This window comes from Phyllobates terribilis, unplaced genomic scaffold (assembly GCF_046119375.1).
Source record: "Phyllobates terribilis strain yellow unplaced genomic scaffold, ASM4611937v1 Scaffold_5__5_contigs__length_657084704, whole genome shotgun sequence".
In the NCBI taxonomy this organism is placed as follows: Eukaryota; Metazoa; Chordata; class Amphibia; order Anura; family Dendrobatidae; genus Phyllobates; species Phyllobates terribilis.
Window position 1 is genome coordinate 635,432,871 of NW_027362765.1, and position 25,903 is coordinate 635,458,773.

At 47.4% G+C, this 25,903-nt stretch overlaps 1 protein-coding gene across 2 annotated transcripts in view; it reads right to left on the bottom strand.

The window, feature by feature from the left end:
- Positions 1-25,903, bottom strand: part of LOC141273800 (mitochondrial ribosome-associated GTPase 1-like) — a 334,821-nt gene that overhangs the window by 129,815 nt on the left and 179,103 nt on the right. The gene's annotated exons all lie outside the window — the stretch shown is intronic.

Sequence of the window (25,903 nt, forward strand, 5' to 3'; positions counted from 1 at the left end):
GAGCCGGGCACTGCTGGACCACGGCAAGGTGAGGAGAAACTTTTTTTTTTTTTACTTTTTCTTTTATAAAGACGCACTATGGGGTCAGGATGGTGAGACATTATTATGGTTAGGGCTAATTATGGATATTATTACTACTGTGATATATTTTATTTTTGAGGGTACTGTTACTGTGCAGGGCGACACTGTCGCTTTTTTCTTCATTTAGTGTAGTGTAGAATTTGGGGAAAATGGCGGTCTGTACTGGATGAAGAAGAAAAGTGAAGATGAAGGACTTCAACTAGAGAAGTCACTAGTGAGTCCGTGTGTTACCTGTACACTTGCACTATATGCAGAGCTCCTGTGTATAATGTCACTGGTGATCACTATATTACCTGTACACAGAGTTCCTGTGTGTAATGTCACCGGTGATCACTGTATTACCTATGCACTGACACTATATACAGAGCTCCTGTGTATAATGTCACTGGTGATCCCTGTATTACCTGTACACTGACACTATATGCAGAGCTCCTGTGTATAATGTCACTGGAGATCACTGTATTACCTGTACACTGACACTATATACAGAACTCCTGTATATAATGTCACTGGTGATCACTGTATTACCTGTACACTGACACTATATACAGAGCTCCTGTGTATAATGTCACTGGTGATCCCTGTATTACCTGTACACTGACACTATATACAGAGCTCCTGTGTATAATGTCACTGCTGATCACTGTATTACCTGTACACTGACACTATATACAGAGGTCCTGTATATAATGTCACTGGTGATCCCAGTATTACCTGTACATTGACACTATACACTGTATACTGTATACAGATATCCTATGTATAATGGCACTTATGGTAATATTCGTATTGTGTTTTTTTTTTTATTAATGATCAGTATTGTAGTATTTGGTTACTATTAGCGTTGAGCCACCCCCGTAGTGTTCGAGTTGGGTTCAGTTCGTCGAACACCCGTGTGTTCGCCGAACTGTTCGTCGAACACCTTCGAACACCGTTAAAACCAATGGCAGGTAAACAAAAACACAAAGAAACACATAGAAAACACTTTCAAAGGTGTCCAAAACCTGACAAACTGCTCAGAAGACACAACTAACACACGGAAAAGTGCCAAGTACATATAGTCATGCGAAAAGAAAAGAGGTGGAGGAGTAAAAGGAGGGGGAGACACAGATATAGGCATGCCATGCCCTTCTAAAAGCGAAGAAGTGCGAAGCCGACACGGCCAGTCCGTTCCTACCCGTGCCACCTCCGTGTCGCCGGGTTTGTGCCAGAGCCGCGGTGGACCCTGACGGCCAGCCCCCCTCTCCCAATACTGGTGCCTGTCCGCTGGTGGGTCGAGCCCCCCTGCGGTGGGGGGGAGTAACATCTGCAGAAGAAAGACCATCTTCCAACCAAACTAAGATGTCGATTTCTTTTCGTGGACAATGTGATAAGATCCCTTTCTTACGGCCACGCCAATCGCTACAAATTCCAGATGAGGCACAAAAACAGCAGGTGCTTCAACGGATATCAAGTGCTCCTTCAAGTGGGCTCTTCTCCACCTCAACTTCAACATCACAAATACTCCAGTCCTCAGAGGTGTCACCCCAATCGCACTTGCTTCCTCACAGCTCCCAAGTCTCCAGCTGCCCGTCTGAGTATGGGGTAACACAGATGGTTGAGTCTGCACAGCTGTTTACTCCTACTATAGCCTGGGAAACGGAGGTCTGCTCCAGAGCTTCTGTTAATCCAGATGACGAAATGATCTGCACTGATGCCCAGAATCTTTATAAGTCGGATCCAGGACCAGATGAAGAAGGTTCTGAGCATAATATAGACCCTCGTTCCCAAACTGTAACTCCTGTTGGTGGAGACAATGTGGAAGATGATGATGAGACTCAAATACCTGATTGGAGCGACAACTTGACTTTTCGGTCAGGGCAGGAAGAGGTTGGCTCTGAGGACAACGGGTGTGAGAACACACAGGGTGATGACGAGGTTGGAGATCCCACTTACTGTCAACCCACAGTCAGCCAGTCGATGAGGTCAGCAGAGGAGGTGGAGGAGGATGTGACTAGCCCAGGGGATGGGGATGACTCGGTACCCGGGCCTTTGCCTGGCCTTGGGGATGTCGCGGTGGTCGGCTCCCTGGCCCGTACCCTGGGGTCACTCTTTAAAAGGGTGGATAATTGTTAATTTTATAAGAGTTCGTGACGCCACCTGTGGTATCTGGTGAGAAGCACCAGCGCTGCAGCAGTCCACCAAGTCCCGTGATAAGGCAGCTCGATGGTATAGCTCCCCACAGGTGGAGCTAGGTCTCAGGGCAGCGTATGCAGGGGTAATGCAGGACAGGCAAGACCCAGCTGGGTCAGACCAAGAACGGGAACGGACACGGTAGTCACTTCAGTACCTTTTACTGGTGGAAATTCAGGCACATCCCGGAGCACTGTAGGGTGAAGGGTGCATATCAGGATCCTCCCCAATGAGCGGGTGTAGGGCCTCCTGTTTCTTGCCTCTGCGTAGTAAGTTTCTGACCTGCCTGGAGGTAGGCCTAACTTTGTCTCTGTCCTGAGCTGGCTGACCTTGTGGTAGGGCCTTGTCTTGGAGTTCACGCTCCCAGTATCCGGGGCCTTAGCGTCTCCTGGCTCTGTTACGTATCAGCACCTTAGCGATACTGCGACTTGTAGTTCTCCAGGGATTCCGGTTATGCCTTACTGGGTCATAGAGATCCCAGTAAGCTCGGATCCGGTGTCCGGTAAATATTCGGGGTGAGCTTGTTAAGCTCCTCTGCCCCTTATGTACTAACTCGCCACTCACCTTCGGCCTACTCGGGCCCTCACTAGGCTATACACACTAACGGAAGCTTGCCGCGCTTCACTGATCTTATGGCGCCGGCAGACCTTATGCTCTATCTGGGCTCCCTGAATCTAGCTAGCAGGAGCCTCGTGCTCCACTGCTGAACTATTAACTGAGTTCTCTAGACTAGACTGAGCTCCACTGCAGACTGACCTCTCTAAGGCTTTTCTACTGCAGGAACTCTTCAGAGGAACTGAAATGCCTAATGGGCTCCCTCTGCTGGTCTGAGGTGGAAGGTGGAGATGTGTGAATATTTATGGGGGCCTCTTGTGGAGGGTTCCATCAATGCACTCTTCTAGGATCTGTGATACCAAGCGCAGCGGGGCGTCACAGATGCTATTGACAATGAGGTTAGGTTGCGTCTTCCTGGACAGAGACGGAGTACTGGAAGCACGTCAACAACTGCATCCTCAACCACAACTCTGCCTCTGACCACAAGTCGTGGTGGCTTTTCAGGTCGCATGGGCTCTAAGCCTTGCATAGCCTGGGCATTTTTTCAGATCGATAAGGATGACCCAACTCGTGTTATCTGTAATATTTGTCACCAAAAGCCAAGTAGAGGCCAAAAAATCCATAGTTTGAGTACTTCATGCATGTACCGTCACATGGATATGAAGCATAAGTTGCAGTGGGAAGCTCACTGTGCTACAATGCGGCCTTAGCGGACCGGGCCAACCACTGTCTGCCCCATCTTGTGCATCCGCAGCCTCTTCATCCTCTGTGACTGGGGGGACAGCAGTCACACATGTTTTTGGACGCAGACCTGCCACCTCTTTACCCGCAACAGCCAGTGTGATTGGCAGGTCGTCAGTTCATTGGGAAGTGGAAACACCTGCTGGTGTTGAGCGCTTTCCGACATCGAGAGCACCACCTTTGGATCAAGGCAACCTAACATGTCCGCCTGAATCTTCCTCACATACCGGCAGTTTGCCGGGGACACCCTTCTCAACCCCGTCTAAGCACAACAGCCAGCCCTCGGTCCCTCAGATGTGGACAAGTAAAAGACCATTTCCTCCTAGCCATGAGAAAGCTAAGAGGTTGAATTTCACCATCTGCAAGCTCTTGGCTACACAAATGCTTCCTTTCCGCCTGGTGGACACAGAGGATTTTCGAGACCTTATGTCTGTCGCAGTGCCCCAGTACCAGATGCCCAGTCGGCACTACTTCTCAAAGAAAGGTGTGCCAGCGTTCCACCAGCATGTCGCACACAACATCACCGCTTCTTTGAGAAACTCTGTGTGTGACAGGGTGCATTTCACCACAGACACTTGGACGAGTAGGCATGGACAGGGGCGTTACATGTCGCTGACTGGGTACTGGGTAACTATGGTGACAGCAGGACAAGGGGCTGCTGTCCAAGTCTTGCCGTCCCCACGAGTTGTGCGTCAATCCTCTTTATCTCAAAGTTCCTCCACTGCTTCTGCCTCCTCAACCTCCTCTCAGTCCTCCACCTGCACCCAAAACCTGTCTGGTCATGCCACAAGCTTTCTAACTGCGCAGAAGGGATCCTGCACACCTCCTTACTATGCTGGCAGCAGGGCTCAACGTCATCAGGCGGTTTTTACTTTGAAATGTCTGGGAAATGTGAGTCACACAGCTGAGGAGTTGTGGTCAGCTCTGGAGACCCAGTTTCATGAATGGTTGTCTCCACTGGACCTGCAACCAGGGAAGGCCGTGTGCGACAATGCTGCAAACCTGGGTGCGGCCCTTCACCGGGGCAATGTCACACAAGTGCCTTGTATGGCTCACGTGTTGAACCTGGTTGTCCATCAATTTTTAGCCCACTATCCCGGACTAGATGGCCTTCTGCAGACGGCACGGTCGCTGTGTGCTCACTTCCGCCGTTTGCATCCAGCAGCTCAACGACTTACATCTCTACAGAAGTCGTTGGGCCTGCCAGTTCACCGGCTGAAATGCGATGTGCCGACACGGTGGAATTCAACTCTGCACATGTTGCAGCGACTGTGGCAGCACCGACAAGCCCTGGTGCAATACGTTCTGACGTATAGCCTGGGCCAACGAGATCCAGAGGTGGGGCAAATCACGCTGCAGGAGTGGTCTCAGATCAGGGACCTATGAAGTTGACGCGCCCCCTGGGCCGTGGGGTAGCCGGAGCCGGGCCGGTAGACGCTGGGGGTTGTAGTCACTGTGGCGGTGACCCGGTCTGTGACCCAGGGCGGTCAATCCAAGGGTAATTTGTATATATGGGTTTTATAATGTCCAACTACGCCACCTCTGGAGTGCGGCAAAAGGGGCCGCCGCTGCGGAACAGTCCTCTGAAGCTGGTGGTTTTGCAGTAATGGTATTATTACTCCCCACAGGAAGAGTGTAGCTTCAGGGCAGTGTGGGTGGATGATGGTGGTTGTAGTGCAGGGAGTCAGTAATGAACACAGAGTCCGTGTGATGCAGTCCCAAGATCTTTACTCACAGTTGTTGCAGTCCAGATTACAGGTACCAGAGCAATCTCCCCCGTCGTGCTGTGCGTACACAGTGAGGGGCTCAGTCCACCCCTAGATAGCTCTGGAGTACTTAGCAGGACCCCCTTCTGTGTGTCCTTTCTCTGGCCTTCTCCCTGCACCTCACACCCAGTGACACTTCTATCCGGTATCCTCAGGCCTTGGCAGGCGACGTGTGTTCCGTCCCCTGGGTCCTATGTGGCTACCTTCTTAGTGAGACTGGTGTGGACTTTGGCCTGCAGTACATGAAATGCTGCAGCCTCCGGTTTCTAGTTGAGCCTTGCTGTTTCTCCGCTAGTTGAGGGACCGGTTCCCCTTATCTGGCCTGACCCCTCTACCTCCTGGTAGCAGCGGGAGTACGGGTGGCCTTCTGCACGGCCCGTACCCCTAGGGTCCCTTCGGTTCTTGGAGCCTTCCTGCTCCCACTCCTCTCTTCTCTCCTTCAGTCCTGGGCCTCCCAGGCTAGGCCCGCCTCCGGAGCAGAGCTCATGCAGAGCCTCTGCTCCTGTCACTTTTCCTCCTCTGACTGGCTTGCTCTTTCTAAGATGGCTTCCTCTTTATACTCTCCCTGTCATGTGCTCCCCTAAGCTGCTCCCCTAAGCACCCACTACATAGGACCCTCCCGCCAGCTAGGGACCTGAGACTGTGCCCTCCCTTAGGAGTAATCGCGCTCTACCCCCACTGCGGGTATGTGTTGGATGCAGGTGTTAGGGTTCCGAGCCATACGCCTTCCTTACCTGAGGGTGAGATACCACACCTCTGGGTGAGATGCAGTAACTCTGTGGTGACTGAACCCTCAGGGGCGCCACACATCCTTCCGCACAGTTTTGAAATGGTGACGAAGATGTTTAGTGCTGACGACGATGACATTATCAGCATGACTATTCCAGTGATTTACATGCTGGAGCACACATTAAACAGAATTCAGAGTCAGGTGGTGGGACAAGAGGAGGTGGAGGAAGTAGAGGAGCAGTCGTATGCGGAAGGGATAACATCTCCAAGGTCCAGACGGTCGGCAGCACCAAGGCGGCAGGCATGGGAGGGTGATTAACCAGGGCGCATGGTAGCAGCCAAACTGTTGAGGAAGGTGCAGGAGCCGAGGAAGAAGTGGAGGACGAACTGGCGATGGGCATGGAAGACTCATCAGATGAGGGAGACCCTGATCACATTTCTGCTGTGCGAGGTTGAGGGGAGAGGGCAGAGGAAGGAAGCATGATTCTTACCTCGCTACCAACACAACAAGGACTTGGTCCTCCTGGATGCGCAAGACACATGAGTTCCTTCTTGCTGCACTACCTGCAACATGACCCTTGGATTGTCAGAATTCAAAGTAATCCCGACTACTGGGTTGCCACACTCTTAGATCCCCGGTACAAAAGTAAATTTGCTGAAATAATTCCTGCCATAAAAAGGGATTTACGCATGCAGGAGTATCTGCAGACGCTGTTGCAGAATCTTACATGTGCTTTTCCACAAAACACCAGTGGTGCACGTAGTGAATTTCACAGTTCTAACTTGCCAACCGTGGGACTGTCGAGTCTTCATCACTCAAACCGTAACAGTAACACAGTATCAGCTGGTAACAGCAATTTTGTGGAATCGTTTCACCACTTTTTTAGACCATCCTTTGCAAGGCCACAGGAGACAAGAAGTCTGACACATAGTCAACGCCTAGAGACGATGGTACAGGAGTATCTCCAAGTGAACATTGAAGCCATGACTGTGTCACTGGACCCTTGCTCATTTTGGGATTCCAATCTGGAAAAATGTCCGGAGCTCGCCACTCACGCCTTGGAGATCTTGTCATGCCCTGCAGCCAGCGTTCTCTCTGAACGTGTGTTCAGCGCTGCTGGTGGTGTGCTGACAGATAAGCGCACGCGGCTGTCCACTGAAAATGTAGACAGACTCACGTTCATAAAGATGAACAAATCATGGATTTGCAAGGACTTTTCTACCCCTGTGTCATCCTGGGGAGACTAAAAGCTTGAGGATTTCGTAAAAACAAATCACCAACCGTTTTAAGCAACGGTGGGGCAATTGATGCCACTTAACCCTAGAACGCATGACCATAAAAGTCTACACTTTCACATACCTGGGACCTTTTAGGCTCGTGTGCAAATAACATGGAATAACTCAAACTCAAATGACAAACAACTATATACATGAAGAATACCTAGAGTTTCAAAATTCTAACTAAAGTAATCTTGCAGAAAATAGAAAACAATTAACAGGGCGGGCCTGTGAGGCCCCAGGTATGCGTTCTAGGGTTAAGTGGTGTCTGTGCCACAATTTTGGGAAAAAATGGAGACTCTTTTTGGAGTCCCCTTGCTGTGTCTTACATGACGTTGGCATCGTCAATTCCAGGTGGGGTGGGTCGCTCCCCCCCCCCCTTTTAACTGTAAGAAACTACATACACTATGGCTTGAGGTAACACAGATGGTTGAGTGTGAAGAGCTGTTTACTCAGAGGTCTGCTCCAAAGCTTCAGTGTCTGCTAGTCAGCGTAGAATTTTTAACTGCATCTAGCCTAGGCAATTCTTTGGGCGTAGTAGCCCAGCTGCGAAGCAAGCTGCACCGCCTGTGTATCTAATAAGAATTTTTAAATGCATCTAGCCTAGGCAGACTGTGGGGACCCCCAACCAAACCCAGACGCTCAGCCCCCCTACCGCCCCCCTTTCCTTGACAATACAATAATGTAACTCTTACAACTGGATGGGTGAGGATCGGTCACAGCTTTATTAACTCTTTATACTCATTACATTAGAAAGGCATTTTATTTCTAAAATAATTCAGCTTGTTGCAGCATGCCCTGAGTCTCCACTCCGGCAAGTTGGCCAACAAGTGTAACTCTCCAACATGTCCTTTCTATTTCCAGGCCACGGAGTATCCTGCGTACTCGTATGCAGGACTCTGACCCCCATCCATCACTCTTAACGCTTGTTCCACTCCATCCTGGAGTCCTGACAGGAATATGTCCAGTCCAATATCCATTAAGTGAACACCGTCGAGCCGTATGAGGCCTGCTTTATCTCCTTCCAGTTGTCGGTGTTGTATCACTACACCGCCTCTGTCTCTTCTAAATTTTGCCATCCGAATATTTATTACCCGCCTTGTCCGTTCGATGGCCGTGATGTCTCGCACACCTTGCCATACCGCTATCGGCACAATCTCTGACCATACTATAGCTAGTTTTGTGAAAAATTCTCTGAAGCGCTCAGTGTCTAGTTTCATTATTGCCATTAGTTATACGCTCTTGTGATGACCTAGGTTGTTTCCCTCGGCCTGTATAACTAAGATGACCAGACCTCTTGCCTCTCTCCCTACCTTGATTACCTCCATTAGTACCTGTGGCCATAGCAGGCCTCTAATACCTCTCCAGTTGAAATATGTGTTATGAAACTCTAATTTCCTCCCGCTTGGGCGGACTTTCGCCCTTTTTTCTGCCCAATATATATACGAGTGGCCTATCACCCACACTGTTGGCTTAGCATCACCTGTAAAAGAAACAAACCACGTTAGGATAACAAGTCCGGTCTTATGTATCTCGCCAAACACGTGGATCGCCATCTCCCTATCCTCTGAACTTCCATTTCTGACAGTCCTGCTCTTGCTGCTTCCATGGCCGCGCCTATGCGGAATGAGTGTGTCCTGTAATCTTTGGGGTGGTTCCCTGCCGATGTTATGCATTTATTAAATATAGCTTGGAACTGGTATCTTGATAATGGCGTTCCATCAATGTGTGATAGGAAGAAATTACTTTGTGATCTGATGGTTATATATGTGTTTTTACTATTGTTACCCGACTCAGTGTACCGTTTGTGGGTTGTAGAAGTACCCAAGTGCCCCTGCCCGCTGGAACCGTTTTCGATTTGTGTATGCGTAGACGTATTGCATTATTGGCTATGACTACGTCCTGGTGTAATAAGCCTCCACTGGTGGTAATTTTGGATTGAGGGACTAATTCGCTTAGGCATAGCGCCCCGAAGAAGGCGATCCGATCACAAATGCAGTAGACAGTAGTGTTGCTTCAAATTGTGAGTGTCATGTTAATGGTGTTAGGGATATGATGTGAGAAATCAGTTTTAGTGACACGGGACGGGAGGTCTACACTCCTGACTTGGCTGACCCCTTTTCCACCCTTTTATGGATTGTCTGATGATGAATCTTTGTCACATCTCCTCAATTTAGTAGTTGGAAGTGAAATGCTACTCCGGTCAGACACCGCTGCGCTGACGCCCCTGATATGCCCCTCATCATTAGCTGGTGGAGAAATTCTATGGTGACTTGTGATCTGGCTTGTTCACATTGGTCAACTCGTCTGCCTGCTACTAGTCATGTCCACTCTTCCCATGCCTTACCGTATGCTTGCCACGTCGACGGGGCAACTGATGCTCTGATTAATGGCATCAACTATTCGCCACTAGATCCCATAGGGAGGGTGGGCAACTGCTGCTCGATGGGTGGGCATTGGGGAAGAGCTCTGTGAAAATCTGCCAATTGAATTGTTATAAAGCGTTAGCAGCAGCTTTACACCCCTCAGCATAGTGGCTAGCGCGGACCCATACATTGTGTTTTAGGCACAGGAATGCTAGCCGGCGTAGTAGGCCTAGCACTGGGAGAGACGATGATGCCATCTTATTAATGCAATGCGCTAGGCTTGTGTTTTTTATTATGAAGTGTATATTTTTGTTAGCCAGGCGCGCGCCCCATATTTCTATTGCTACCACTCTTGGGTATAAAAATTATTTTCAGGGCTAGATGCAGCTAAAAATTATTATTAATTTCTAAGCTGGTGGAGTTTGGTATAGATGGCCTAATACAATGAGTACCACACACTGCTACAAGCCAAAATATTTTTTCAGAGCTAGATGCAGAAAAAAATTATATTGAATTTGCAACCTGATGGAGGTCAGTATAGATGGACTAATAGACCAAGTCCCACACACCGCTAGAAGGCCAAATACTTTTTCAGAGGTAGATGCAGAAAAAAATTATATTCAATTTGCAACCTGGTGGAGGTTAGTATAGATGGACTAATAGACAAAGTCCCACACACCGCTAGAAGCCCAAATATTTTTTCAGAGGTAGATGCAGATAAAAATTATTTTTAATTTGCAACCTGATGGAGGTCAGTATAGATGGACTAATAGACCAAGTCCTACACACCGCTAGAAGCCCAAATATTTTTTCAGAGGTAGATGCAGAAAAAAATTATATTCAATTTGCAACCTGGTGGAGCTTAGTATAGATGGACTAATAGAATGATGCTATGCCCAAAAGGTTTTACTTCACTAGGTGCAGTAAAAAAATTTGTATCCTATATACAGGTGGTGTAGCTTGCAACACAGATAGGCTACTCCACTGACTAACACACTCTGCAATAGGCCAAAAAGGATTAGCTTTGCTAGATTTAGCCAAATGCTGTGAAAAAAACTTGCACAGCAGTGGCACAAACCTGCCTGGCAAAAACTGATAGGAACTGATGTAACTTAGTCCTGAAAAGGACTGCAATTACAATTAGTCTTTACTCCCAACCTATCTATTTAAGAGCACAGACCTGCCTGATAAAAGTCATAGGAAATGCTGCAACCTAGTCCTTAAAAGGACTGCAATCACAACTCTTCCCTACTCCCAAGCTATCTGTAGATTTGTGCGAAAATTGGCTTGAAATTAACACTGAAAGTATAGCGCACACAGCAACAGCGGTGCCGTCTAACACGCAGCTGCAGCAGTGAGAAAATGGTGGCGACGGGGAAAATGGCTAGGTCTTATAGGGCAAGGACATGTGACATACACAGCCAATGACACATGCCCTTGCTTGTGTGAAAAAAAGCAGTTCGCTCCGTGTGTGCGCTGCTGATAGGCTGACAGATTGCACCTCCCCACTGTAAATGCGGGAAAGAGAAAAAAAATGGAGTTCTTCATTATTCCTGCAGAGCTCCATCCCCTGCCCCTCCCCCCGCCCCGCTGTACACTCAAACTGCGTATTAACATTAATTTTCAGCATTACTGAGAAAAAATCCAGTTATGATTTTGGTGCACGAACAGTTATCGAACATAACCTCGAACAGACGAATTTTTTTCAAATCGTTCGTGTTCGCCGAACGGCTCGAACACCGCCCAAAACAGCTCAAATTTGAGATTGGCGAACAGTTCGAGTCGAACAACGCTCATCTCTAGTTACTATGTGGTGGTAATATGTAGTCTGGTCACGGTGTGACGGTATTTGTCCCTTGTATGTGGTATTATACGTCATTTTAAAAAATGTTGCTGTCACAACCAATATCCTGCATCTGAGGTTGACAGGCAAGATATACTGCCTATCAGTGAAAAGGTAGTTTATCAAGTACCCTAAGGTGCCGACAAAATTGCATTGTGAGTAAATGTCTCGGACCATAAACAACAGCACATGTTGCAGTTTAAAGAAGTTGTCCACTACTTTTACACTGATGGCCTATCCTTAAGATAGTCCATCAATGTCTTATCGGCCGGGGTCCGACATCCGGCACCCCCGCCGATTTAAGAATATCTATATTAAACTCAATTTTATGCTCCATCGCAGCATCAAAGTTCTCCACTGCTCGGGCTGCCAGTAAATGACTGAAAGGGAATCTGCCAGCAGGTTTTTCAAATGTAATCTAAGGCTGCGTGCACACGAAACGCATCAAAAACGCATGGTAATCCGCACCCCATGGTCCCCAATGGCATTCCGCAATGTCAATGCACATGCTGCGGATTTTTCCACAGCGTTTCTGCAGGGCTCATAAATCCGCAGCATGTTCATTAATTTTGCGGAAGCGCAGCGGAATTGCCGCCATTGACTTGCATTGAGACGCATATAATCTGTGACTGTACATTTGTACACGCGGATAATATGCGTTTCAATGTGCGGATGGTACCCAGTTCTGGAGGAGAGAAAACTCTCATCCAGACCTCGGTACCATTGTACCTGTAAAAAAAAGAATAAAATAAAAAATAAAGTTTATATTCACCTGTCCAGCGGCCCCTGCAGCGCTTGTCCTTCCAGGACCTGAGATGACGTCGTGGTCATGTGACCGCAGGCTGTCTCGCGAGATGCCGGCAACCCGGAAGGAGCGCCACAACACAAGCGGCAGCACACGCCGCGGGGGATCGGTAAGTATAGCTTTATTTTTACGGTCACACTGTATAAATCCATGCCGTTTGCATGGATTTATACAGTGTGACCTAGTTGTCAAGCACTTTCCAAGTGATGCTATCGTCTGGAAAGTGCTTGTCAGTCCGCATGCGGAAACACATGCGTTAACGCATGTGGATACGCATGTGAATCCGCATGTATTCTGCAGGAAAAACGCATGCACAATCTGCATGCGTTTTTTCTGCCAGGGAGATGCAGAAATGCTGCAGAAATTTTCTGCTTCATTTCTGCATCGTGGGCACATAGCCTAAGGACAGCATGCTTTAGCAGCTGAGACACTTAATTCAGAGATCTGCCATTTATTAGGCGGTGTGCAGCTGTTTATTTACAATGACTGATATCACTAGGAGATTATCAATGACCCTGATCATAATGCACAGGAGCACTGCACCAACCACGGCCCCTCCTCCAATAAGCCGCTCACTGTCCATAGACAATGTACATAGGAGTCAGCTTTCTGAGCTCTGCTACATGCTATATCTAAGAACTTTGTGTCACAACTGCAGCACTCAATAAACTAAGTGATATATTGTTGGATTCAAGGTCTCATTTCCTACATTATGCTGATCTCAGAAGAGTTAGCAAAACCCAGATGACAGATTCCCTTTAATCCCTTAATCCACACGTTGTCACTAGAGATGAGCGTTGTTCTACTCGAACTGTTCGCCAATCTCAAATTCGAGCTGTTTTGGGCGGTGTTCGAGCCGTTCGGCGAACACGAACAATTTGAGAAAAATTCGGCTGTTCGAGGTTATATTCGATAACTGTTCGTGCACCAAAATCATAACTGGATTTTTTCTCAGTAATGATGAAAATTAATGTTAATACGCAGTTTGAGTGTACAGCGGGGTGGGCGGAGGGGCAGGGGATGGATCTCTGCAGGAACAATGAAGATCTCCATTTTTTTTTTCTCTTTCCCGCATTTACAGTGGGGAGGTGCAATCTGTCAGCCTATCAGCAGCGCACACACGGAGCGAACTGCTTTTTTTCACACAAGCAAGGGCATGTGTCATTGGCAGTGTATGTCACATGTCCTTGCCCTATAAGACCAAGCCATTTTCCCCGTCGCCACCATTTTCTCACTGCTGCAGCTGCGTGTTAGACGGCACCGCTGTTGCTGTGTGTGCTATACCTTGTTAATTTCAAGCCAATTTTCGCACAAATATACAGATAGCTTGGGAGTAGGGAATAGTTGTGATTGCAGTCCTTTTAAGGACTAGGTTACAGCATTTCCTACGACTTTTATCAGGCAGGTCTGTGCTCTTAAATAGATAGATTGTGGGAGTAAAGACTAATTGTAATTGGAGTCCTTTTCAGGACTAGGTTACATCAGTTCCTATCAGTTTTTGCCAGGCAGGTCTGTGCCAGTGCTGTGCAAGTTTTTTTCACAGCATTTGGCTGAATCTAGCAAAGCTAATCCTTTTTGGCCTATTGCAGAGTGTGTTAGTCAGTGGAGTAGCCTATCTGTGTTGCAAGATATACCACCTGTGTATAGAATACCATTTTTTTTACTGCACCTAGTGAAGTAAAATCTTTTGGGCATAGCATCATTCTATTAGTCCATCTATACTGACCTCCATCAGGTTGCAAATTGAATATAATTTTTTTCTGCATCTAGCTCTGAAAAAATATTGGGCTTCTAGCTGTGTGTGGGACTTGTTGTATTAGTCCATCTATACTGACCTCCATCAGGTTGCAAACTGAATATATTTTTTTCTGCATCTACCTCTGAAAAAATATTGGGCTTCTAGCTGTGTGTGGGACTTGTTGTATTAGTCAATCTATACTGACCTCCATCAGGTTGCAAACTGAATATATTTTTTTCTGCATCTTCCTCTAAAAAATATTGGGCTTCTAGCTGTGTGTGGGACTTGTTCTATTAATCCATCTATACTGACCTCCATCAGGTTGCAAACTGAATATATTTTTTTCTGCATCTAGCTCTGAAAAAATATTTGGCCTTCTAGCAGTGTGTGGGACATTCTCTATTAGTCCATCTATACTGACCTCCATCAGGTTGCAAATTAAAAATAATTTTTATCTGCATCTACCTCTGAAAAAATATTTGGGCTTCTAGCTGTGTGTGGGACTTGTTCTATTAATCCATCTATACAGACCTCCATCAGGTTGCAAACTGAATATAATTTTTTTCTGCATCTAGCTCTGAAAAAATATTTGGCCTTCTAGCAGTGTGTGGGACTTGTTCTATTAGTCCACCTATACTGACCTCCATCAGGTTGCAAATTAAAAATAATTTTTATCTGCATCTACCTCTGAAAAAATATTTGGGCTTCTAGCAGTGTGTGGGACTTTCTCTATTAGTCCATCTATACTGACCTCCATCAGGTTGCAAATTCAAAATCATTTTTTGTCTGCATCTAGCTCTGAAAAAATATTGGGCTTGTAGCTGTGTGTGGGACTTGTTCTATTAATCCATCTATACAGACCTCCATCAGGTTGCAAACTGAATAAAAATTTTTTCTGCATCTACCTCTGAAAAAATATTTGGGCTTCTAGCTGTGTGTGGGACGGATGTCGGACCCCGGCCGATAAGACATTGATGGACTATCTTAAGGATAGGCCATCAGTGTAAAAGTAGTGGACAACTTCTTTAAACTGCAACATGTGCTGTTGTTTATGGTCCGAGACATTTACTCACAATGCAATTTTGTCGGCACCTTAGGGTACTTGATAAACTACCTTTTCACTGATAGGCAGTATATCTTGCCTGTCAACCTCAGATGCAGGATATTGGTTGTGACAGCAACATTTTTTAAAATGACGTATAATACCACATACAAGGGACAAATACCGTCACACCGTGACCAGACTACATATTACCACCACATAGTAACTAGAGATGAGCGTTGTTCGACTCGAACTGTTCGCCAATCTCAAATTTGAGCTGTTTTGGGCGGTGTTCGAGCCGTTCGGCGAACACGAACGATTTGAAAAAAATTCGTCTGTTCGAGGTTATGTTCGATAACTGTTCGTGCACCAAAATCATAACTGGATTTTTTCTCAGTAATGCTGAAAATTAATGTTAATACGCAGTTTGAGTGTACAGCGGGGCGGGGGGAGGGGCAGGGGATGGATCTCTGCAGGAATAATGAAGAACTCCATTTTTTTTCTCTTTTCCGCATTTACAGTGGGGAGGTGCAATCTGTCAGCCTATCAGCAGCGCACACACGGAGCGAACTGCTTTTTTTCACACAAGCAAGGGCATGTGTCATTGGCTGTGTATGTCACATGTCCTTGCCCTATAAGACCCAGCCATTTTCCCCGTCGCCACCATTTTCTCACTGCTGCAGCTGCGTGTTAGACGGCACCGCTGTTGCTGTGTGCGCTATACTTTCAGTGTTAATTTCAAGCCAATTTTCGCACAAATCTACAGATAGCTTGGGAGTAGGGAAGAGTTGTGATTGCAGTCCTTTTAAGGACTAGGTTGCAGCATTTCCTATGACTTTTATCAGGCAGGTCTGTGCTCTTAAATAGATAGGTTGGGAGTAAAGGCTAATTGTAATTGCAGTCCTTTTCAGGACTAAGTTACATCAGTTCCTATCAGTTTTTGCCAGGCAGGTCTGTGCCACTGCTGTGCAAGTTTTTTTCACAGCATTTGGCTAAATCTAGCAAAGCTAATCCTTTTTGGCCTATTGCAGAGTGTGTTAGTCAGTGGAGTAGCCTATCTGTGTTGCAAGCTACACCACCTGTATATAGAATACGAATTTTTTTACTGCACCTAGTGAAGTAAAACCTTTTGGGCATAGCATCATTCTATTAGTCCATCTATACTAAGCTCCACCAGGTTGCAAATTGAATATAATTTTTTTCTGCATCTAACCCAGCCAATAGTTTTGGCCTAATACCACAGTTTGGCCACTCAGCTCTGCTCAGTTCCCATCCATTGTTTTTTTGTGCAAACAACTCCAGAGTTGTGAATTAGTTAACCACCAAAATGAGTGGAAAAAGGCCTGCTGCTGGTGGAAAGGTGAATAGGCGTGTTGGGAAGGGGAAAAAAGGTTGTGTCCGTGGGGTAGGTGTTAAAGCAACAGTAACATCTGCAGAAGAAAGACCATCTTCCAGCCAAACTAAAATGTCTACTTCTTTTAGCGGACAATGTGATAAGATCCCTTTCTTACGGCCACGCCAATCGCTACAAATTCCAGATGAGGCACAAAAACAGCAGGTGCTTCAACGGATATAAAGTGCTCCTTTAAGTGGGCTCTCCTCCACATCAACTTCAACATCACAAATACTCCAGTCCTCAAAGGTGTCACCCCAATCGCACTTGCTTCCTCACAGCTCCCAAATCTCCAGCTGCCCGTCTGAGTATGAGGTAGAACAGATGGTTGAGTCTGCAGAGCTGTTTACTCATACTATAGCCTGGGAATCAGAGGTCGACTCCAGCGCTTCTGTGAATCCAGAAGACGAAATGATCTGCACTGATGCCCAGAATCTTTATGAGTCGGATCCAGGACCAGACGCAGAAGGTTCTGACCATAATGTAGACCCTCATTCCCAAACTGTAACTCCTGTTGGTGGAGACAATGAGGAAGACGATGATAAGACTCAAATACCTGATTGGAGCGACAACTTTATTTTTTTGTCAGGGCAGGAACAGGTTGGCTCTGAGGACGACGGGTGTGATAACGCACAGGGTGATGATGATGAGGTTGGAGATCCCACTTACTGTCAACCCACAGTCAGCCAAGAGATGAGGTCAGCAGAGGAGGTGGAGGAAGATGCTAGTGACGACGAGGTCAGGTTGCGCCTTCCTGGACAGAGACGTAGTACTGGAAGCACGTCAACAACTGCATCCTCAAACACAACTCTGCCTCTCACCACAAGTCGTGGTGGCTCTTCAGGTCGCATGGGTGCTAAGCCTTGCATAGCCTGGGCATTTTTTCAGATGGATAAAGATGACCCAACTCGTGTTATCTGTAACATTTGTCAGCAAAAGCTAAGTAGAGGCCAAAAAATACATAGTTTGAGTACTTCATGCATGAACCGGCACATGGACATGAAGCATAAGTTGCAGTGGGAAGCTCAGTGTGCTACAATGCGGCCTAGCCGGCTGGGCCAACCACCGTCTGCCATATCTTGTGCATCCGCGGCCTCTTCATCCTCTGTGACTGGGGGGACAGCAGTCACACCTGTTTTGGGGCGCAGACCTGCCACCTCTTTACCCGCAACAGCCAGCGTGATTGGCAGGTCATCATTTTCTTTGGAGGTGGTAACACCAGCTGGTGTTGAGCGCTGTCCGACATCGATAGCACCACCTTTGGATCAAGGCAACCTAACATGTCCGCCTGCATCTTCCTCACAGACCGGCAGTTTGCCGGGGACACCCTTATCAACCCCGTCTAAGCACAATAGCCAGCCCTCGGTCCCTCAGATGTGGACAAGTAAAAGACCATTTCCTCCTAGCCATGAGAAAGCTAAGAGGTTGAATTTCACCATCTGTAAGCTCTTGGCTACAGAAATGCTGCCTTTCCGCCTGGTGGACACAGAGGATTTTCGAGACCTTATGTCCGTCGCAGTGCCCCAGTACCAGATGCCCAGTCGGCACTACTTCTCAAAGAAAGGTGTGCCTGCGCTCCACCAGCATGTCGCACACAACATCACCGCTTCTTTGAGAAACTCTGTGTGTGACAGGGTGCATTTCACCACAGACACTTGGACGAGTAGGCATGGACAGGGGCATTACATGTCGCTGACTGGGCACTGGGTAACTATGGTGACAGCAGGACAAGGGGCTGCTGTCCAAGTCTTGCCGTCCCCACGAGTTGTGCGTCAATCCTCTTTATGTCAAAGTTCCTCCACTGCTTCTGCCTCCTCAACCTCCTCTCGGTCTTCCACCTGCACCCAAAGCCTGTCTGGTCATGCCACAAGCTTTCTAACTGCGCAGAAGGGATCCTGCACACCTCCTTACTATGCTGGCAGTAGGGCTCAACGTCATCAGGCGGTTTTTACATTGAAATGTCTGGGAAATGTGAGTCACACAGCTGAGGAGTTGTGGTCAGCTCTGGAGAACCAATTTCATGAATGGTTGTCTCCACTGGACCTGAAACCAGGGAAGGCCGTGTGTGACAATGCTGCAAACCTGGGTGCGGCCCTTCGCCGGGGCAATGTCACACACGTGCCTTGTATGGCTCACGTGTTGAACCTGGTTGTCCAGCAATTTTTAGCCCACTATCCCAGACTAGATGGCCTTCTGCAGAGGGCACGGTCGCTGTGTGCTCACTTCCGCCGTTCGCATCCCGCAGCTCAGCGACTTACATCTCTACAGAAGTCGTTGGGCCTGCCACTTCACCGGCTAAAATGCGATGTGCCTACCCGGTGGAATTCAACTCTGCACATGTTGCAGCGACTGTGGCAACACCGACAAGCCCTGGTGCAATACGTTCTGACGTATAGCCTGGGCCAACGAGATCCAGAGGTGGGGCAAATCACGCTGGAGGAGTGGTCTCAGATCAGGGACCTATGCACCCTTCTGCACAGTTTTGAAATGGCGACGAAGATGTTTAGTGCTGACGATGCCATTATCAGCATGACTATTCCGGTGATTTACATGCTGGAGCACATGTTAAACAAAATTCGGAGTCAGGTGGTGGCACAAGAGGAGGTGGAGGAAGTAGAGGAGGAGGAGTTGTATGCGGAAGGGCTAACATCTGCAAGGTCCAGACGGTCGGCAGCACCAAGGCGGCAGGCATGTGAGGGTGGGGGAGATGGTTTTACCAGGGCGCATGGTAGCAGCCAAACTAGTGAGGAAGGTGCAGGAGCCCAGGAAGAAGTGGAGGACGAACTGATGGAAGACTCATCAGATGAGGGAGACCTTGATCACATTTCTGTTGTGCGAGGTTGGCGGGAGAGGACAGAGGAAGGAAGCATGATTGTTACCTTGCCACCAACACAACAGGGACTTGGTGCTCCTGGATGCGCAACACACGAGTGCCTTCTTGCTGCACTACCTGCAACATGACCCTCGAATTGTGAGAATTAGAAATAATCCTGACTACTGGGTTGCCACACTGTTAGATCCCCGGTACAAAAGTAAATTTGCAGAAATTATTCCTGCCATAGAAAGGGATGCACGCATGCAGGAGTATCAGCAGAGACTGTTGCAAAATCTTACATGTGCTTTTCCACAAAATACCAGTGGTGCACGTAGTGAATCTCACAGTTCCAACTTGCCAACCGTGGGACCGTCAAGTGTTCAGCACTCAAACCGTAACAGAACCACAGTATCTGCTGGTAACATCAATTTTGCGGAATCATTTCACCACTTTTTTAGCCCATCCTTTGCAAGGCCACAGGAGACAAGAAGTCTGACACATAGTCAACGCCTAGAGACGATGGTACAGGAGTATCTCCAAGTAAACGCTGAAGCCATGACTGTGTCACTGGACCCTTTCTCTTTTTGGGCTTCCAATCTGGATAAATGGCCGGAGCTAGCCACTTACGCCTTGGAGATCTTGTCATGCCCCGCAGCCAGCGTTCTGTCTGAACGTGTGTTCAGCGCTGCTGGTGGTGTGCTGACAGATAAGCGCACGCGGCTCTCCACTGATAATGTAGACAGACTCACATTCATAAAGATGAACAAATCATGGATCCGAAACGACTTTTCTACCCCTGTGTCATCCTGGGGAGAGTAAAAGCTTGATGATTGGTTAAAATCACCCTACCAACCGTTTTAAGCTTTCAAATTACTAATCATGTTTATCTGTATCTTGGCTGGAAAATAATTTGGGCTTTGTAGCAGTGTGCAGCACTGATTCTATTAGGCCATCTATACTAAAGCTTCACCAGATTTAAAATTAATAATAATTTTTAGCTGCATCTAGCCCGGAAAATAATTTTGGGGCTCCGAGATGTGCAAGACACATAAGTGCCTTCTTGCTGCACTACCTGCAGCATGACCCTCATATTGTCAGAATTCGAAGTAATCATGACTACTGGGTTGCCACACTCTTAGATCCCCCAAACTTTTCGATCAACCTTTTCATTTTAATAAAGACCAAAAAAATGGTCATTTTTGAAATTATAAGCATTAGCAGGTTGTTAGAAACTGAAATCAAACAGTTTTCAACTCAAAACTTTATTCTAGGTGATGTTACATTTTCACATAGGACCCCTTGTTCGAAAGGAGCTTCTGAACTCTCTCGTCCATTGAATTTGTCAGGTTTTGGATGGTTTCTGCTTCAATTGTTTTGCATGAGGACAGAATACCCTCCCAGAGCTGTTGCTTAGATGTGAACTGCCTCCCGCCATCATAGACACTCCTTTTAATGATGCTCCAAAGGTTCTGAATGGGGTAGAGGTCAGGGGAGCATGGGGGTCACACCATAAGTTTGTCCCCTTTTATGCCCATATCAGCCAGAGATGCAGATGTTTTATGTGCAGCATGAGATGGTGCATTATCATGCAAAAAAATGATCTTGCTGTGAAATACACGGTTCTTCTTCTTGAACCATGGCAGGAAGTGCTGTTTGAGAAAATCCACATACATTATGGAGTTCATCTTTAGCGCCTTCAGGGATCCTAAAGGGGCCGACAATCTCTCTCCCCATGATTCCAGCCCAAAACATTACTCCACCTCCTCCTTGTTGGCGCTGTAGCCGTGTTTGCGTGGGGTGTCCATCAACCAGCCATCCTCCACTCCATCCATCTGGACCATCGAGCGCTGCACGGCACTCATCCGTGAACAAAACAGTTTTGAAATCAGTCTTCATGTAATGTTTGGCCCACTGGAGCCGTTTCTGCTTGTGTGAAGTGGATAGAGGAGGTCGACAGGATGGCGTATGCACAGCTGCAAACCTCTGAAGGACCCTGCATCTTGTTGTTCGGGGGACGTTGGAGGCACCAGCAGCTTCAAAAACTTGTCTGCTGCTATGACAAGGCTTTTTTGCCGCTGCTCTTTCAACCTGACGTAATTGCCTGTAGGAAAGAGTCCTCAATTTGCCCTTATCAGCACGCACACGTGTGTACTGTGAATCAGCTACATACTTCTTGATTGCCAAGACACTTCATCCTGATCATCGCACAATGTTGATTGTAGTCATGCCTTGACCTAAACACTCCACAATTTGTTGCTTCTCAGCAGCCGACACATCCTTTTTCTTTCCCATTTTGGCAGAAAATGTAGGCTGCTTAATAATGTGAGACAGCCTTCTTAAGTAGTCTTGCCTTTCATTGGACACACCTGCCAAACTAATTAGCACAGGTGTCTGCAATTGCTTACAGTGATATAAAGAGCCCTGACACACATCACCATCAATGAGTTTAACTGACAAACAAACAAATTCTTCCCTTGTCACTCCTAAACACTTTTTGCATAATAATTTGGAACACAGTGTACATGTGCTTTTCCACAAAACACCAGTGGTTCACGTAGTGAATCTTACAGTTCTAACTTGCCAACCGTGGTCTGTATGGAGTTGTTCAAAAAGGGCCCAAAATTAAGATAACATAGATGGGAGAGGTCTCTATGAATAGGAATTCCTAAGTATTTGATACCCTGTGAGGGCCAGGCAAAGGGAAAGTTGGACTGGATGGAATCCTATATGGATTTGGGGAGGGAGACATCGAGGGCCTCAGACTTCGCTGCATTGATTTTAAAATTTGACCATGTAACAAAGTGATCTATTTCAGCCATAACAGCATGGATGGATATATGTGATTGAGTGATATATACTAGGACATCATCAGCAAATAGAGAGCACTTGTACTCCGTGCCTCCCACCTCAATCCACCTAATATTGGGGTTATGGCGAATTGATGAGAGCAGGTGCTCCGTCACTAGGATGTATAAGAGAGGGGACAGAGAACATCCCTGCCTTGTCCCATTGGTGATTGTGAAAGGTGATGAAAATGTTCTGACGCGCCCCCTGGGCCTTGGGACACCCGGAGCCGGACCCTTTTTGGTGGATGCTGGTGGTTGTAGTCTCCGTGGCGGTGACGCGGTTCCGTGGCTCAGGGCGGTCAAACCAGTGGCGGAACTATTTATGTGGTTTTGATGTTTAAATGTCCAACTACGCCACCCGTGGATTGCGGTCAGAGTGAACCGCCGCTCCAGGGCAGACCGCTGAGGCTGGTGTTGTGGGTGCAGCAGAGCGTAGCATAACTCCCCACGGGAGGAGTATAGCCTCAGGGCAGTGTATGCGGAGGATGGGGGTGATGGTGCAGGGCAGCAGCAGTAACGACACGGAGTCAGTGATGCAGTCCAGGGCCTTTACTCACAGTTCTTATTATCCAGACCACGTCTGCAGGTAACGGCTGCCCACGTCGTACTGTGCTCACCAGGTGAGGGGCTCAGACAACTCCCAGATAACTTTGGAGCGCTTCACAGGACCCCCTTTGTCTGTCCTTTGTCTGGCCTTTCTTACCAACCCTTTTGTCCGGCTGCCTCGGGCCTCCTCTTGGTAAACTTGGCGCCAGTTTCCCTGACCCTATGTGGTGCCTTCCTAGCGGGTGTAGCGAGGGGCTGCGCCACATAAAATGTCACAGCCTCCTGTTTCTAGCTGAGGGTCGTTTCCTGTCTCCACTAGTTTCGGGGACCGGTCTCCCCCTTTGGCCTGACCCCTCCACGCAGGTGGATTCGGGCGTGCGGTGGCGACTCGCCCGTCCGCACCCCTGGGATCCCTTCATTCCTCGTTCCTGGAGCCTTCTCCGCTCCTCTTCCTTCCGTCTCCCTCTTCCAGGCCTGGGCCTCTGTTACTAGGCCCGCCTCCGGAGCGGAGCTCATGCAGAGCCCCTTCTCCCTGCCACTTCTGCTCAGACTTCTCTGCACTGAACTAAGATGGTGCCCACCTTTTATACTCCCTTCTCAATGCACCCAGGAACTGCTTCCTCCCTGCTCCTGCACTACAGGGTTCCCCTTCCTCAGTGTTCCCTCCCCCCACTCCAGCCAGGGACAGGGACTGTCGTGCCCATCTCAGGGGCATATTGGTCGCCCTGCCCCACGGCAATGTGGTGTAATGCATGCAGGTGTCGGGTCCTGATCCACACTACATCCTTACCTGAGAGTGAGATATCACACCTCTGGGTGAGGTGCAATACCTCTGTAGCAACCGAGCCCTCAGGGTGCTACAGTTCCATTTATCTTCAGCCTAGGTGACGTATTGCGATACAGGGCCGTGATTTTGGCTATAAAAGGGTCCCCTAGACCCCTACCCCAAGCTTTTTAAGAGAATCATATATGGCGTGCCAGGAGACTCTATGGAATGCTTTCTCAGCATCCAACGAGAGTATCTAATTACAAATTTTTAACTGCATCTAGCCCAGGAAATACTTTGTGCCTAGTAGCAGTGTCTGCTAGTCAGCGGATTATCCCAGCTGTTAAGCAAGCTACACCACCTGTAGTTTGGACACTTAATTTTTTCAAAGGAAATGCTTCGGGACCACGGGATACTCAATGAAGAGCATCAGGAGGCACCCCAAGGCATAGGGGCTGGGACTGGCAGTAGGATGCCTTGCGGTGGACAGCCGAGCTCGATCCTTATAAAAGCTTTTTAACTGCAGCAGCTTTAGTGGACGCTACTGGAGCTGGAATTACGCGGCTGCTGGCATGAGACTTGCCCTCCAATAGATCCTTGTAAATGGATTTAAAGTGTATTCATTCAAATTAAAGAGACAATTTAAATTAAAAAGCTTAGAGCTGCCTCCACCACAGGGGGGCTCGCTCGACCCACCAGCGGACAGGCACCAGTATTGGGAGAGGGGGGCTGGCCATCAGGGTTCACCCCGGCTCTGGCACAAACCCGGCAACGCGGAGGTGGCACGGGCAGGAGCGGACTGAACGTGTCGGCTTCTCACTTTTTGGATTTTAGAAGGGCATGACATGCCTATATCTGTGTCTCCCCCTTCTTTTACTCCTCCACCTCTTTTCTTTTCGCATGACTATATGTACTTGTCACTTTTCCATGTGTTAGTTGTGTCTTCTGAGCAGTTTGTCAGCTTTTGGACACCTTTGAAGGTGTTTTCTATGTGTTTCTATGTGTTTTTGTTTGCCTGCCATTGGTTTTAACGGTGTTCGAAGGTGTTCGACGAACCGAACCGAACTCGAACACTACGGGGGTGGCTCAACACTAGTTGTCACCTTCCTGACCAGGCCAAAATTTTACAATTCTGACCGGTGCCACTTTACGAGGTAATAACTCTGGAGCGCTTCAACATATCGCAGTGATTCTGAGACTGTATTTTGTGACACATGTTAGTGGAAAATTTTGGTTCATATGACTTGCATTTTTTATGAAAATAACAAAAATTTATAAAAAAATGTGAAAATTTTGCAATTTTCAAACTGAATTCTTATGCCCTTAAACCAGATAGTTATAACACAAATTAGATAAATAATATCACGTCTGCTTTACATCAGCATCATTTTTGAAACATTTTTTGTCACATTACATTTGAAGTGACTTTGAGGAGCCTATGTGACAGAAAATACCGAAAAGTGATATATCTCAACACAGCACCTTGATGTGCTTTTACAAAAGGGTTTTTGTCTATTCATATATATGATTATTGAAACTTTTAAAAATATCCATTAAAAATTTAATTCGTAAGGGGTTTTTGCGCATACACACTTGTCCGAGGTACAAGTGGTAGTGGATTCACTCAGCCGCGGGCTTGACTGCGAACCAAAAAAAAGGTGCAATAGGTCTCAAGGAAGCTTATTACTAGGGGTATGTGATTGGCTGTGGGATTATCAAACCCCCCAAAAAAAACAAAATCGAGGCCATACAAAAACCTGACACCAGCCTCTTACTACAAAACAGGTAAGAGCATTACTTGGCATTATTGGGGTATTACAGATGATTTATACCTAATTTTGCCAGGAGATCGGCAACTTTCACCGATCTCTTGAAAGGGAAGAAAACTGGTCATGGTTCAGTGGAACCCTCAGGCAGAGAAAACGTTCCAGTCCATGAAGTTGGTGTTGTGCGGACAGTCAGCCCTCACCAGCCCCAACTTTAGGAACAGTTTCATTGCCTCTGAGGTAGGTTTTAGGAGCGGTTCTGTCGCAGGAAATACACGGAAAGGAGAATCCAGTCACCTACTTGAGTAGGAAACTTACTCCGGCAGAGAAAAACTATAGTGTAGTAGAAAAGGAGTGCTTGGACATTAAGTGGGCTTTCAGTCACTACGTTATTACTTACTGGGGCAAAAGTTCACCCTGGTAACGGACCATTCACCCCTGGTCTAGAGGAAAAATGCCAAGGAGAGTAATGCTTGGGTCAGCAGATGGTTTTCATTGTTGCAAAACTTTATTTTCACGGTGAAACATCAAGCTGGGAAGTGGCAAGGAAATACGGATGCCCTGTCACAGACACCTCGTACGGTAACAGATGTTCAACCCCCCCAAGTTTAAACAGGAGAGGTATGTGAGGCAGTAATGGGAATAATAACACAAA